The sequence below is a fragment of the Triticum aestivum genome, chromosome 7D (assembly GCF_018294505.1).
Source record: "Triticum aestivum cultivar Chinese Spring chromosome 7D, IWGSC CS RefSeq v2.1, whole genome shotgun sequence".
NCBI classification, from domain to species: Eukaryota; Viridiplantae; Streptophyta; class Magnoliopsida; order Poales; family Poaceae; genus Triticum; species Triticum aestivum.
In genome coordinates this window covers 448,156,645-448,170,921 of record NC_057814.1, presented here as the reverse complement: position 1 = coordinate 448,170,921, position 14,277 = coordinate 448,156,645, and the positions used below count along the sequence as shown (strand labels likewise).

Below are 14,277 nucleotides of genomic sequence, written 5' to 3'. Positions count from 1 at the left end.
GCTTGCGAGATGTTCCAAGCTCCAGGCCAAACGGATTTTTTCAACAGAAATGCCACCCACGGCAGCGAACGGAATTTTTCTGACGTACGGCCGCGACGATTTATTTTCTTGACGTACGGACGCAACGGTAAGTATTCTTTTCGAGACGGCCCTAACAGAATTGGTACTTCCTTCTATCTATATTACTTTTGATCAAACAAAAGTATGTAGCACCAAAATACATGTAGATACATCCATGTTTGCGCGCGGCGCTAACCGTCAGGAAGACAACATGTGTACCTTATATGTAGCACCGAAATACAACTAGATACACCCATGTTTGCGCGCGGCGCTAACCACCAGAAAGACAACACGTGTAACTTATCCTCTCCCCAACGCCTGTATCCACTCCTTCCTCGCGACCGTCCGGGCAGCAAACTCCATGGATCCAGGCCGGCCTTCAACTCCTGTCTCCTGTGTTGTTCGTGTGCCCCTCGGGGCAACATTGCCATTCCATGGTCGGGCTCTTCGCCATGGCCGCGTCATCGTCCCATGGCCGCGCTTGAGAGAAGCTGCAACCGGCAGCGCAAAATGCTACAACCGGTGGCAAAAATAGCTTCAACCGGCGAAATAAAAAGTTTTAAAAGACAGACCAAGATGCTGGTCGTCGGCGCACTCCTGCAACAAAAGCTGCAACTGGTGGCCTGGAAAGCTACAACCAGCGACGGGAAAGCTTCAACCGAAAATACGGAGAAGCTGGTCGCCGGGGCACCGAGCACAAAAAAGCTGCATCCATTGAATTGGAAGCTTCAACTGTTAAATTGAATAGCTTCATCCCGCTTTATAGAAAGCTTCAACCGGCTTCATAGAAAGCTTCAACCCGCGAGTATACAAACAAAAAGCTGCAATCATTGACATGAAAAGCTTAAACCCTAGTTTTGAAAAGCTTCAACCATTTTTTATGCATCCGACTACTGCGATGGCTTCATTGCGGAGCTGCGGCAGTGAGGAACTCTAGGGACCGACTACTGGACGGCTTTCGCCGGAGATGCGGCCTTCAACGATGAATGGCGTTGCTGCAAGCTGGATGGGGCGGCACTCCCTTTGTCGAAACTGCGACCTTTGCCGGCAGGAGCTGCTTGCGGCGGAGCCGGCGAGAGCCACGGCGAGCGGAGGATGCTTCAACAGGGGGGGGCACGCTGGGAACAAGAGACGCTGCTGCCGGTAAGGAGCGTCGACGGTGACGGATTGAAAGAACATGCGGTGCCCCCATGTTTGGTTTTGGTAATTGATGACAATCTCTATGGACTAATGGTTGCCTTGAGTTATATTTGAAGGATTTGTCCATAGGCATTTCTTGAAGTTCATGTGTTGGTTTCAAGGAGTTTATGTGGTGACCAAGGTGTTATTAAGGAATTATCCAAAGATTGGTCATGTGAGAGTTGAGCTTATTGCAAGCATGTCTTGGAGAAGAAGATTGTGTGATCATTCATGTATATCTTCAAGACATCATCCAAATGAAGAGAGTTGAAAAGATTCATGGTTGATCAAGACTAAGTTAAGAGTGAATCAACTTGATCAACTCACAAAGCGTAGAAGATGTACCGAGAGGGATCAAGCGATCCCATGGTGTGGTAAGCATTGTCAATTACGCTTTGTGTACTAACCCATGATCTTCGTGAGAGTTCTTTGTGGGGTTAGGTTGCAGTGTGCAAGTTCAAGTGAAGCATCATGAAGAGATCAAATGCTTAAAGCTTGCCGTCCATTGTGGTGACAATGGACTTGTGAAGATGTTGCGGTATGCAAGTTCAAGTGAAGCATCATGAAGAGATCAAATGCTTGAAGCTTGCCGTCCATTGTGGTGACAATGGACTTGTGAAGATGTGCGGAAGAGTGGCTCACCCATAGTGGAGTATGGGGGAGCAATCAACTAGTCTTCATCGAGCCAACGCAACCAAGAAAGGTGGTCCAACTTGAGGGAGTCAAGATCGTCATCATCTAGCTCAAGTGGACCATGTGCAAGGCAAAGGTTTGCTCTTGATAGGTTTTCTATTTTACCGGTCTCATAATGGTAGGTGGGAGACCGGGTTATAGGATCGATTGCCGTACTATCAAGGGGGGCTCTCGATGAGTAGCTTGATCGTATCGTTCATAGAGAGCTCAAACCATTGCATCCTTGCATCATCTTTATTGGTTCTTGTTTGGTTCTTCTCTTTGTGAGTTTTGGAGCTTATGGTCATCTTGATGACAAGCTCGAGTTCATCGAAAACGGAGTTCATTCGCATCTTCTATGATGTTTTCGATGTTGGAGGTTATGCCGGTTCTTCTCGGTTGGAGGTTTCACTCCTCTATTTGTTGGCATACCTCCCCTGCCTCTTCTTACTATAACCAGTCGTTGTTTTGATGCTACTCGTCTTCCTCTATCCAACAAGCTTGAGTTTGCTCAATTCGGAGCTCATATGCAGAAGTTATGGCAGTTTTGGTTTCCTAGCGGTAGTACCGCGGGCCGGAGCGGTAGTACCGCTTGGGTGCTACAAGCGGTAGTACCGCTCCTGAGCGGTGGTACCGCTAGTAGCCCCCAGTCGTAGTACCGCTGCGGTCTCGTGCTAGTACCGCCTTGATTCGAGGGGTCTTTTTTCGTGTCGGGTTTTACGGTACTGGCCACGGCAGTGGGGGCCGTTGTACCGCTCTGCCACTGCGGTAGTACCGCTTTGGGCCCAGCGGCAGTACCGCGAGGGGGAGCGGGAGTACCGCTTATAGGGGCAAGCGGTAGTACCGCTCTCTGCGGGGCTGAAGTGGGGTTAACGGTTGGATTGTTCCCCCCACTATATAAGGGGGTCTTCTTCCCCAATGAACTTTATCTCTTGAGCTCGTGTTCTTCCCCCATTGTTGACCTTCTTCGAGCTTGCTAACTCTCAATCCCTCCATGGATTCTTGCTAGTTTTTGAGGGAAAAGAGAGAGGAGATCTAGATACACATTTTCACCAATCACTTTCTCCTCTATGTGAGGGGAACCCATTGGATCTAGATCTTGGAGTTCTTGGTGTTCTCCTTCTTGTTCTTCCTCTCATTTTCCTCCCTAGCATTAGTTGCTTCGGTGGGATTTGAGAGAGAAGGATTTGGGCACTCCGTGTGCCCTTGCCATTGCATTTGGTGCATCGGTTTGAGTTCTCCACGGTGATATGTGGAAGTTACAAGTTGAGAAGCTTATTACTCTTGGGTGCTTGGTGCCCTTGAGCTTGTTCCTCTTGGGTGCTTGGGCGCCCTAGACGGTTGGTGGTGTTCGGAGCTCAATCATTGTGGTGTAAAGCTCCGGGCAAGCGTCGGGGTCTCCAATTAGGTTGTGGAGATCGCCCCGAGCAATTTGACGGGTACCGGTGACCGCCCCCAAGGGTTGCCAAAGTGTACGGGTTCGGTGACCGCCCCCAAGGGTTGCCATTTGTACGGGTTCGGTGACCGCCCTCAAGGGTCCCTTAGTGGAATCACGGCATCTTGCATTGTGCGAGGGCGTGAGGAGATTACGGTGGCCCTAGTGGCTTCTTGGGGAGCATTGTGCCTCCACACCGCTCCAAACGGAGATTAGCATCCGCAAGGGTGTGAACTTCGGGATACATCGTCGTCTCCGCGTGCCTCGGTTATCTCTTAACCGAACCCTTTACTTACGCACTTTACTTTGTGATAGCCATATTGTTTCTTGTCATATATCTTGCTATCACTTAGTTGTTTATCTTGCTTAGCATAAGTTGTTGGTGCACATAGGTGAGCCTAGTTGTTGTAGATTTTGTGCTTGTCAAATTAACCGCTAGGTTTATTCCGCATTTGTTCAAGCCGAAACCGTAATTATTTTAAAGCGCCTATTCACCCCCCCCTCTAGGCGACATCCACGATCTTTCACGGATGCGTTCCCCTAGAAGCGTTGACCGGGAGGAAGAAGAAAGAGTTGGGGTTGGGATCCAGATCAGATAGACCGCGGCGCTCCCGGCCAAAACTTTCGGCCGGCGCGCCTGTTGGAAATATGCCCTAGAGGCAATAATAAAATGGTTATTATTGTATTTCCTTGTTCATGATAATTGTCTATTGTTCATGCTATAATTGTATTAACCGGAGACCGCAATACATGTGTGAATACATAGACCATAACATGTCCCTAGTGAGCCTCTAGTTGACTAGCTCGTTGATCAATAGATGGTCATGGTTTCCTGACCATGGACATTGGATGTCATTGATAACGGGATCACATCATTAGGATAATGATGTGATGGACAAGACCCAATCCTAAGCATAACACAAGATCGTGTAGTTCGTTTGCTAAAAGCTTTTCTAATGTCAAGTATCATTTCCTTAGACCATGAGATTGTGCAACTCCCGGATACCGTAGGAATGCTTTGGGTGTACCAAACGTCACAACGTAATTGGGTGGCTATAAAGGTGCACTACGGGTATCTCCGAAAGTGTCTGTTGGGTTGGCACGAATCAAGACTGGGATTTGTCACTCCGTATGACGGAGAGGTATCTCTGGGCCCACTCGGTAATGCATCACCATAATGAGCTCAATGTGACTAAGTAGTTGGTCACGGGATCATGCATTACGTAACGAGTAAAGTGACTTGCCGGTAACGAGATTGAACGAGGTATTGCGATACCGACGATCGAATCTCGGGCAAGTAACGTACCGATTGACAAAGGGAATTGTGTACGGGGTTGATTGAATCCCCGACATCATGGTTCATCCGATGAGATCATCGTGGAGCATGTGGGATCCAACATGGGTATCCAGATCCCGCTGTTGGTTATTGGCCGGAGAGATGTCTCGGTCATGTCTGCATGCCTCCCGAACCCGTAGGGTCTACACACTTAAGTTCGATGACGCTAGGGTTATAGGGAAAGTTAGTACGTGGTTACCGAATGTTGTTCGGAGTCCCGGATGAGATCCCGGACGTCACAAGGAGTTCCGGAATGGTCCGCAGGTAAAGAATAATATGTAGGAAGTGAGGTTTTGGCCACCGGAAGTGTTTCGGGCGTCACCGGTAATGTACCGGGACCACCGAAGGGTTCCGGGGGTCCACCGGGAGGGGCCACGAGCCCCGGAGGCTTGCATGGGCCAAGAGTGGGAAGGGACCAGCCCCTAAGTGGGCTGGTGCGCCTCCCACCAGGGCCCAAGGCGCAGCTAGGAGGGGAAAAGGGGAAACCCTAGGCGCAGATGGGCCTAAGGCCCACCCTAGGGCGTGCCCCCCTCCATCCCATCTAGGGCTGCCGCCCCCCTAGGGGTGGGAACCCTAGAGGGGGCGCACCCTCCTCCCCTCCTCCTATAAATAGTGGGGGTTTTGGGGCTGCCAAGGACACGAGTCTTCCTCTCTCTTGACGCAGCCCTACCCCTCTCCCTCCTCGTCTCTCGCAGTGCTTGGCGAAGCCCTGCTGGAGTGCCACGCTCCTCCATCACCACCACGCTGTTGTGCTGCTGCTGGACGGAGTCTTCCCCAACCTCTCCCTCTCTCCTTGCTGGATCAAGGCACGGGAGACGTCACTGGGCTGCACGTGTGTTGAACGCGGAGGCACCGTTGTTCGGTGCTTAGATCGGATTCGGCCGCGATCTGAATCGCTTCGTGTACGACTCCAACGACCGCATTCTTGCAACGCTTCCGCATCGCGATCTTCAAGGGTATGAAGATACACTCCCCTCTCTCTTGTTGCTAGAATCTCCATAGATTGATCTTGGTGTTGCGTAGAAAATTTTGAATTTCTGCTACGTTCCCCAACAGCGCTGGCACCTAGCAGTCGCCTAAGTAATATGAATTGGAGAGACTCTATATTGTCAAATTCCAAAAAGTCTGGTACTACTATCTTCATTCCGAAATATAGGACCTTTTGATAGGCTACTACGTCCATTCTAAATATAAGACGTTTTGGTATACTAGTTATCCCCATTAGCCTATCAAAACGTCTTATATTTTAAAACAGAGGTAGTAGCACGTTTAAATATATAAATGTAAACGTACGTACATTTGGCTTGTACATTGGGGAAACTATCATGTGCTTCTCAACACACTAGATGACCCGGTTGCACCAATGGCGCAAGAAGCCAGTTAGTAGCGATGTTAGTAGTGAATAGGTAGGGGATGTAGCTACAAACATAATGCAATGTGAATTTATCAGAGATAGTAGAGTGAGGTAGATCGTTTTACAGAAACACATACATAGGCAGTTGTAGAGCTTATTTAGTCATCTTCTTAGTCTGACTGGTTTTCAGAAGGTGTGAACATACGAATAAGCAGTGTCACTGTCGCATAATGCTTGCATGGTATACTTCCGGAGGTACTTGAAGGCTCATGTGGCAAATGTAACAATTGATGTGTGATTTTTTTGCAGCGATGAGACGCTTCAATTTTCTGACTTGATCTTTGTAAAGCTTCACTTTGTTACCCCATGCGCAATGATCATCAAAGCTTCCAGCCGGGTTCCCCTATGAATGATTTTTAAAATGGCTGGTGTAAGCATAAGTATGCACTGGTATTAGAAGATCAAATGAAAACATTGTTTGCATGTACGGATTATGGGCCTAATTGCAGGTGCTGATGTTTATAATTAGTAGGAGGTTTTTGAAAGATTAGCATCTATAGGAAGACAAATTAAATAAGGCATTTTGGTATTACAGTGGCACAGGTAGATGGTTCTGTACCATCGGATGTGTGCTTCTTTTGCTTGTCTTTGCTGGCTTTCTTGCGATGATGTGAAGGGCCTTTGTAATTATGGACAGTAAGATGCCTAAAAGGTGAATACAAGTAGGAGGTTAAAAAGGAAAAATTAGCAGGCTGCACTTACCACTACCATCACCGATGTTGATAACAGCTGGTTTGTATTTGCTGCGTCGCTGGAGTGAGATTACATTGTTAAGCTGAGGAAGTGATTCAGAAGACCCGCCATCATTACTGCCGTCACTGATGTTGATAACAGCTGGTTTGTATTTCCTGTGTTGCTGGAGTGAGCTTACATTGTTAAGCTGAGGAAGTGATTCAGAAGATCCGCTATCATCATTGATGCAGATAACATCCTGCAATTTCTGCAAGGAAATGCCATGTTGTTACTTGGTTTAACCATGCCCTTTCGTTTTACTCTGTACCAGCTAGAAAAGTATGTACAGCTAGTAGGTTGTTGTCAACTTTTACTTCAGAATATAATTCACATAGGGTACAGGGTAATTGAATGATGATGAATCGCGTACGCAATTCGTAGGTAGTTATTTGAAGCTGTGAAAATCGGAGAAATGCAACTCTGCTAGAAAAAACAGGCAGGCAGAGGCGAAAAAGTGTAACTACTCTAGATTGAAATTTGAAATAAACTTGATTAGACTCATCTGCATGAAGGAGGGTAAAATGGACCTGCTTTGACTGACGGCCTGTCGAAGTGGATGTAGGTGCAGACGTTGATTTGTTGTTGACGCGAGGCTTGCGGCGGCAATCCGAACGGGTTTCTTCGCGCTGATCCAATCAGTGGCCTTTGTGTGCCTGGATGCAATAGCTGCCTTGTGGCCGTCTTGCCATGATGCGGCCGCAGAGCCAACGAACTTAAGAATCTTATGGCTGGAATCTCTTCTTCTAAATTCAAAGGAAACATCAAGCGATTCCAGCGAACTTAAGAGACACTAATACAATAATCAAATCGATTAATGACATATGTTTAATCAGGGAAGGTGGGATCAAATTAAGGAACATATATCTTCACAAATTACTTTGTATGGCTAAGGCCAAAGGTGAGCTGATCTAAGAACAGAAAGAAGATGAAAAATCACATTATTTCACTACAGAATAATCCAAGCACTTGTCTAATTACACTAAGCAACAAACTTCCTTGTATATCATCTTATAAGGGTAGCCATGAAAGGATCTGACTTGTGCTTAGAACTTGTTTGGCAAGTAACACAACCCACAATAAAGCTTCGGAGAAACCTACAACTAAAGATAAAATAGAGGCACGCCACAAATTTAGTTCTATAAACCAGCATCATAATTTGCACAGACAATTTGCAGGGCTCTAAAGTTACAATTCTACTGGACCACCTTGTTATTCATTAAAGAAGACCATGTCAACAGTGCAGATGTATCAAACATATCACTCCAAATTTTAAGCATCAACAAATTATGTTTTACACTGCTCCCCATAGGCTATATGATCTGAATACTGACAAAGTTACATAAACAGTAAGAAATGCAAAAACAGGAAAGCGATTTGCAGTCTCGATATCTCTCTCGCCTGATGTCGTCACTGACGCTTTCGTCATCCCTAAGACCCTCCATCGGCTTTCTGCTGCTTCAAGCTCTCAAAACAACATGCACCTCACACGAGAGAGGAAACACCAGATGAAGCGGTCAGCAGCCCATCAATTCCATGTACGCATCGAATCCGATCCGATCGGCGCAACCAAAGATGCACTTGCTTGTCAAAATTCAGAAAAATAGTGCATCGTACTAAACATTTATTAGACATAGTGATTGTTAAAGAACATGACTAAGAGTTGACTAAACTCTGAATACAGGAGATTTCAAATTACTGAAATAGCACTTGTTGGTCACTTGAAATACCTGGGCATGGATGACAATCTCTCCACGCACATCATACTCACATTTTAAACCCTGCAACAGTCATAAGATAATTAGTGAAGTGGCTTTGTATTAGAAAATGAATATAGTTGATCAAGTGATAGTCAAGAATCAATCAGCGACTTGAATAAATATAATACAAAATGCCAGTAAATTTTTGGATGTGTTGTAAATCTATTAATGCCTTAGAATCAAGCTATCACCCAACAGATCCTTGGCTTTTGATCTGAGGAAAAAGAAAAGCGAGTATTAGACTAAACTTACACACTTACTGGCATACAAGCTGACATATTTAACACTAAAATGAGTGTTATTAATCAAAAATATGTGCATCTACGCAGGCTCCTTGTATTGTTTTGATTTTTCATCAAAACTATTTTGTAAAACTTGCATACTTATGGCTCCAGATAGCAGCTCAGAACTTGTTCAATCTTCCCATTTCAGTTCATGCACAGTTGACTCATAGCTGCACAACAAATAGCAGATTTATGTCCTTATCTACTTACTGTCCAATTACTTTCTAACTCTGTAGCAATTAGACAAGTGGTGTCCTGTTTAAAGATAGGGAATTAGGGAAACCCCATCTGCACCTGTTTATAACATTGAGGCTTTATGGGATCCTTTTATTGTCTAAAATATGTAAGCTTTCCATGGAGATATTTACAATATATGTGTTCTATGTTATGATTTGTCTTTTACGGGACCTCATCTTATGATTTTCTTTTCAACAAACAAGTTATTAAATATTGAACCTTAGTGGCAGTAACCTTACCTATGCCCAATCATAAATCAAATGACGACTCCCTTTTCCTCTTCCAATTTCTTGAGTTTCTCATCTGATAAACAACGACGAGATATATGTGGTGAAATGAAAATAAATGCCAGACAACTAAATGACCCACCCCAATCTAAATAGCTCAACTCTTAGTAGAAAGTATGCAGGCAACAAACAAACTGTATGACCCAAGGAAGCTATGATGTTAAATAAACCTATCTGATTATTCTAGTTGTTATGATGATAAAAAAATCACATTTAGTTGATTCTATTTGCTGGGACGATAGATGATCCTATTTGATCCCTGGATTTAGTACTTGCACATTTCTCTGTTATTTCCTTGCTATCTGCACGTCATAATCCTAATTGATTAAATACACATTCCTCTTCATCGGTCTAACTAAGAACAAGAAATGCAGAAAGCAACAGCTAGGCCAAAACAGCCAAAACAAGGGAGACAACATTGCAAAGTAATGAACCTTGAGGCATCCATCTCTCCCTGACAGAATCACGGCGCTTCTTGCTACTGAAGGCGGTATTGATCCCAATCACCACAAAAGCCTTTTTCCTTTCCTGCCTTGTCATCCGCACTCTTAAGCAGCTCATGCTTGCTGCACCGCGCTGCCAGCTCCATCTGCAGCGTGGCGATCGACTTGTCTAAATATGTAGACACAATTATGATATATTCCAATTAGTCCCCCAATAGAAATATAATGCAAAAATGCAAACAAATTCAGATTATTTTTCAATATTCAAGTCGACGTACTGTATGGCCTCATGAGTCTTTGCCACTTCCCCCATCACGTCCCTGTCGTCAGATGGTTTCTGAAATCAAGAAAGGATGTTCACAGAATTACAAAACAAAGAGGAAACTGAAGAACATCAGGATTATCTTCTTATTAAAATATCCATTTTCACTCCGTAACTCGCTCTTGTAAAAAATAACATGATTTTATATTATCTTCAAAAACATGTTCTTTTTCTGAAATAAACCAGGAGCCAAAAACAGATGTTGTCGATCGAAGTATCAATGGGTGTTTACAGTCGTTTCTACATTGATAAAACTAATGATGTCAAAGTTTACAAACATGTAATGTTTTTTTAAATGCAACAGAAAATAAGTAGGAGAGCAGCGGGCTAATAAGGTTGATTGATTAGTCAGCTGGCCTTGCGTACCATCTTGGCAACAAAATCTTCAGAAACGATGTGTAGCTCCTCTTCCTGTCACCACAGCTGCACCACCACCTGGCTCTTTAAATCAGGCATCGCTCTGAACCTGACCAAACCATCGCCATAGAACACGTATCAGCTGCAGGCCTACGACGAGCAGAGCACTCCATCGGCGAGCTTTCAAACGAATCCAAGAAAAAGAAAGCGGGGAGAGCAAGGACTCCGCTAGGACGAGGGTCAAGCGAAAACGAATCTAGGGGGAGAGGAGAAGGCTCACCGGTCGGTGAAGAGCACGCCAAGGACGAAGCTGCAGGCGTAGAGGAGCAGTACCGTCCTCGAGAACACCAGCCTCCTCTCCCCTGCGGCGGCACCGCTCTTGGCCTTCATCTTCCTCAGAGTCGCCTCCGTCCCAGCTCTCTCCGGTGTTGCCTGACTATGCATTTGAGCAGAGTCTTTGCAGGAGAGTCCCAGCAAAAGAATAACCACCAAATTACACTGCAAATCCTAACCATGAACAAGAAGACAAAATCAACATGATGTAGTACGTAAGATCTCACCATTCTCTGTCCAGATGAAGAAGAAGGGAGAGAAAGCTAGAGCCCGCTGTCCCGCCGGGTCCGTCGTCCGTTGGGGCCGTCACAAACTGCTGAGCCTTGGCGTCCTTCTCTCTAGCAACAGACGCCTAGGGACAAGGACGACGAACGGACCGGTGAACCTCCTCGTGGCCGACCTTTACGAGCAGACCGAGAAGAGAGGGCTATAGAGAAACGGCGGCGGCCCGACGCGGGGTGCGGAGGAGGGGTGCGGGGAGAATGGGGGATTGGTGGGGAGGAGGGATGTGGGGAACTGGGGATCGAGGAGGACGGGGACCGCACGTTCCTAGGCTAAATTTCGTGTTTTGATCCTTTTTCAAACAATTTCAGGATCTGACCCCGGTTCGATTTTTTTTCGAGATTTGACCCTTTTTCCTACCGCCAGAGGGGGTTATACATCGTACCGTCAGGGCCCCTGGCGGTAGGGTATTAGTCCACGTCAGCTCGCAGAAACGGCTGTCGTCCCCCTCCATCGCACCCTACCGCCAGGACCCCTGGCGGTAGGGTCCGGACAGTTATTCTGCCCGAGACCCCACGCCCCTTCCCATCTCCCCCCCCCCCCCCCGTCGGCAGTTTCTCCCCCAAGTCGCCCCTCTTTCCCTCTCTCATCTCTTCCACTCCCCCCTCGGATCTTCACCGATTCTTCACCGTTTTGGCGGATCGAGATGGCCCCGAAGAGAGAATCGTAAGCTCCTCCGATCCCTCCAATTAGTTTTTGCAAACTTGCTTCCGATTGGACGCATTATTTGCTTGAAATCCCTCATATTTTTGAACTTTAGATTGGATTTTTTTCACCTAAGATTGATTGTAGTTGTAGTTCTTAGTTCTTTAGTAACTAGTGGTATTGGATATGAACTCTAATCAATAGTTCATATGTTAGTGCGAAGATGAACCCTAGTTCATAATTTTTTTGTTAAAAAAATTATGATGTAATGCATGTGGGAGGAATTGATTGTAGGTAGATGATGCATGTTGATATGATGATATGAAGATGTTGGAGGAATTTTTTGTTTACAAATATGATCATATGATGCATGTTGGAGGATTTTTTTTTTGTTTAAAAATATGATGATATGATGCATGTTGGAGTGTTGATGCATGTTGATATGATGATATGAAGATGTTGTTTGGAGATAATACATTGAAGATTATTGTTGGAGGATTTTTTTGTGATATGATGCATGTTGATATGATTAAAGAGGGGAAGGATTTTTTTATATGAGTAATGTTGATATGATTTGATCCATCATGGTGACATGATGCATGGTGATATGATTTGATTTTTTTTTGTGATATGATGCATGGTGATATGATTTGATATGAAGTTCTTACGGTGTTTTTGTTTATGAAATTTTATTAAGGCGGCCACCTCTTGCGGACAACATCGGCCCACGGTACTCCATGCTGGACTGGGCATTCGACAAGGGTCATCGTGCCCGGTTCATAGAGAACGGATAGGTAAGTGATATGAATGAAATTTTAATCAAAGTTTTCGGATTGATGAAAATGATTTCCTAACTTTTGGCGTTCACTTTTTGACAGATGCTCCAGCCACTGCGCATGAGGGGTCACGGGGTTCATGGGCATATGAACTACGACGATCGCTACGCGTCGTTCTTCAAGAGAGCCCGACTATTGGGTTTCGTGTTGCAGTTCAAGCGTCAGCCGCCGACGCTTGTCCACGCAGCTCTCACAGCTCTGATTGACCGGTGGCGACCGGAGACCCATTCTTTTCATCTGCCATGCAGGAAGATGACGGTGACCCTCGAGGACTGGGAGATGATTACTGCCATGCCGATCGAGGGTCATGCACTCACCGGTTGAGTGGAGAGGACCAACTGGCAGGAGAGGGTCACCACCCTCATCGGCGACTGCCCCAGTGCCAAGAGCAACCGTACATCTGGTGTTCCGTTGATCTGGCTCTCGGAGCAACGGAAGACATGCCCCGAAGGCGCAGACGAGGCGACTGTGGAGTGGTACGTGAGGGCCTACCTGTGGTATCTTCTCACGGAGGTCGTGTTTCCAGACAGCTCCGGGAACTCTGCCAACTGGTCGTATCTGTTCTTCCTAGCCGACTGGGATGCAGGGTACAGTTGGGGGTCCGCATCTCTCGCCTACCTATACCGTTCGGTAAGAGAGTGTCTAATTGCCTACCTACCTAGGAAAGTATGTCCATGACATTTTCTTATATCTGATCCTCATTTGATGTTTTGCAGCTTGACGACGCAACGCAGAGGACGGGAGACAAGTCCAATATGGGTGGCTTTGTCTGGGCCTTATCCATTTGGATGTGGGAGCGGCTGCCGGTGGGGCATCCGGAGAAGATGCCAAGACGCCCATGGGAAGACTATGGCGAAGACGGCGACGAGACTCGAAACCCCACCGTAGCTTACGAGTGGGATGTTGTCAAACTCTACACGGGCCTAAACAAGACTTCGTACAAGACCTACACCAACGAGTTGGACGCTTTGACGCATACACAGGTATATGAACTCGCTCAACACCTTTCTCTTTGATTCCACTTTTGACCGAGAGTGGGAACTTACCAATGTATATGTAATAGGTAAACTGGTGGTCGTATCGACAAGACCGAGAGTGGGACTTTGATCTGAACGTGATGTGCGATGCGGACCGTGGTCTCTGGCGGTGCATCGTGCCCATGATCTGTGTGTACGCCGTCGAGTGGCACTTGCCACACCGCGTGGCCACGCAGTTTGGGATTTTTCAGCATACCCCACCGGGCCAGCCCACCGATACTGGTGGCCACGCGCTCCACCTGTGAGCGCTTTGTTCTCCATGCCCATGATTTCATTACGCTTATCATGTTTATTGTTGCTTATGATGATCTCATTGCGCTTATGATGATTCTTGTTGCTTATGCCTTGCAGGATGAGGCGGCAGAAGAATCAGTCGATCACAGACTGGGGAGAGGAGCATAAAAATCATGTGACGGAGTGGAACCGATGGAGGTACCGGAAAGACGGGGAGAGGAGGGTGACTGACTGGGATGCTTACCTGGGTCGACACATGAGGTGGTACGATGATGGCCAGAAGCACCGTCTTCGTCTCAGGCCTCGGTGGACGGCGGAAGACATCACGGAGCTGGAGAGGGATGACCCCGAGGAAGAGGCCTACCAGACCGGCATCAGAGACATGCACAGTGGCT

General features: G+C 46.4%; 1 long non-coding RNA gene across 5 annotated transcripts; it reads right to left on the bottom strand.

The window, feature by feature from the left end:
* Nucleotides 1-6,110: 6,110 nt before the first annotated feature.
* On the bottom strand, nucleotides 6,111-11,378 carry LOC123165154 (uncharacterized). 5 transcript variants are annotated; one of them, XR_006482807.1, is made up of 10 exons: nucleotides 11,076-11,378; nucleotides 10,796-10,970; nucleotides 10,525-10,665; nucleotides 10,115-10,173; nucleotides 9,828-10,005; nucleotides 9,346-9,409; nucleotides 7,356-8,606; nucleotides 6,799-7,036; nucleotides 6,656-6,715; nucleotides 6,111-6,439 (listed from the first exon to the last, which is right to left on the bottom strand). It is a non-coding gene; the product is annotated as an uncharacterized lncRNA (long non-coding RNA). The 5 variants fall into 5 exon arrangements; XR_006482805.1 differs by having other exon boundaries at nucleotides 6,630-6,715; nucleotides 10,525-10,624; XR_006482804.1 differs by having other exon boundaries at nucleotides 10,525-10,624.
* Between the last annotated feature and the right edge of the window lie 2,899 nt (nucleotides 11,379-14,277).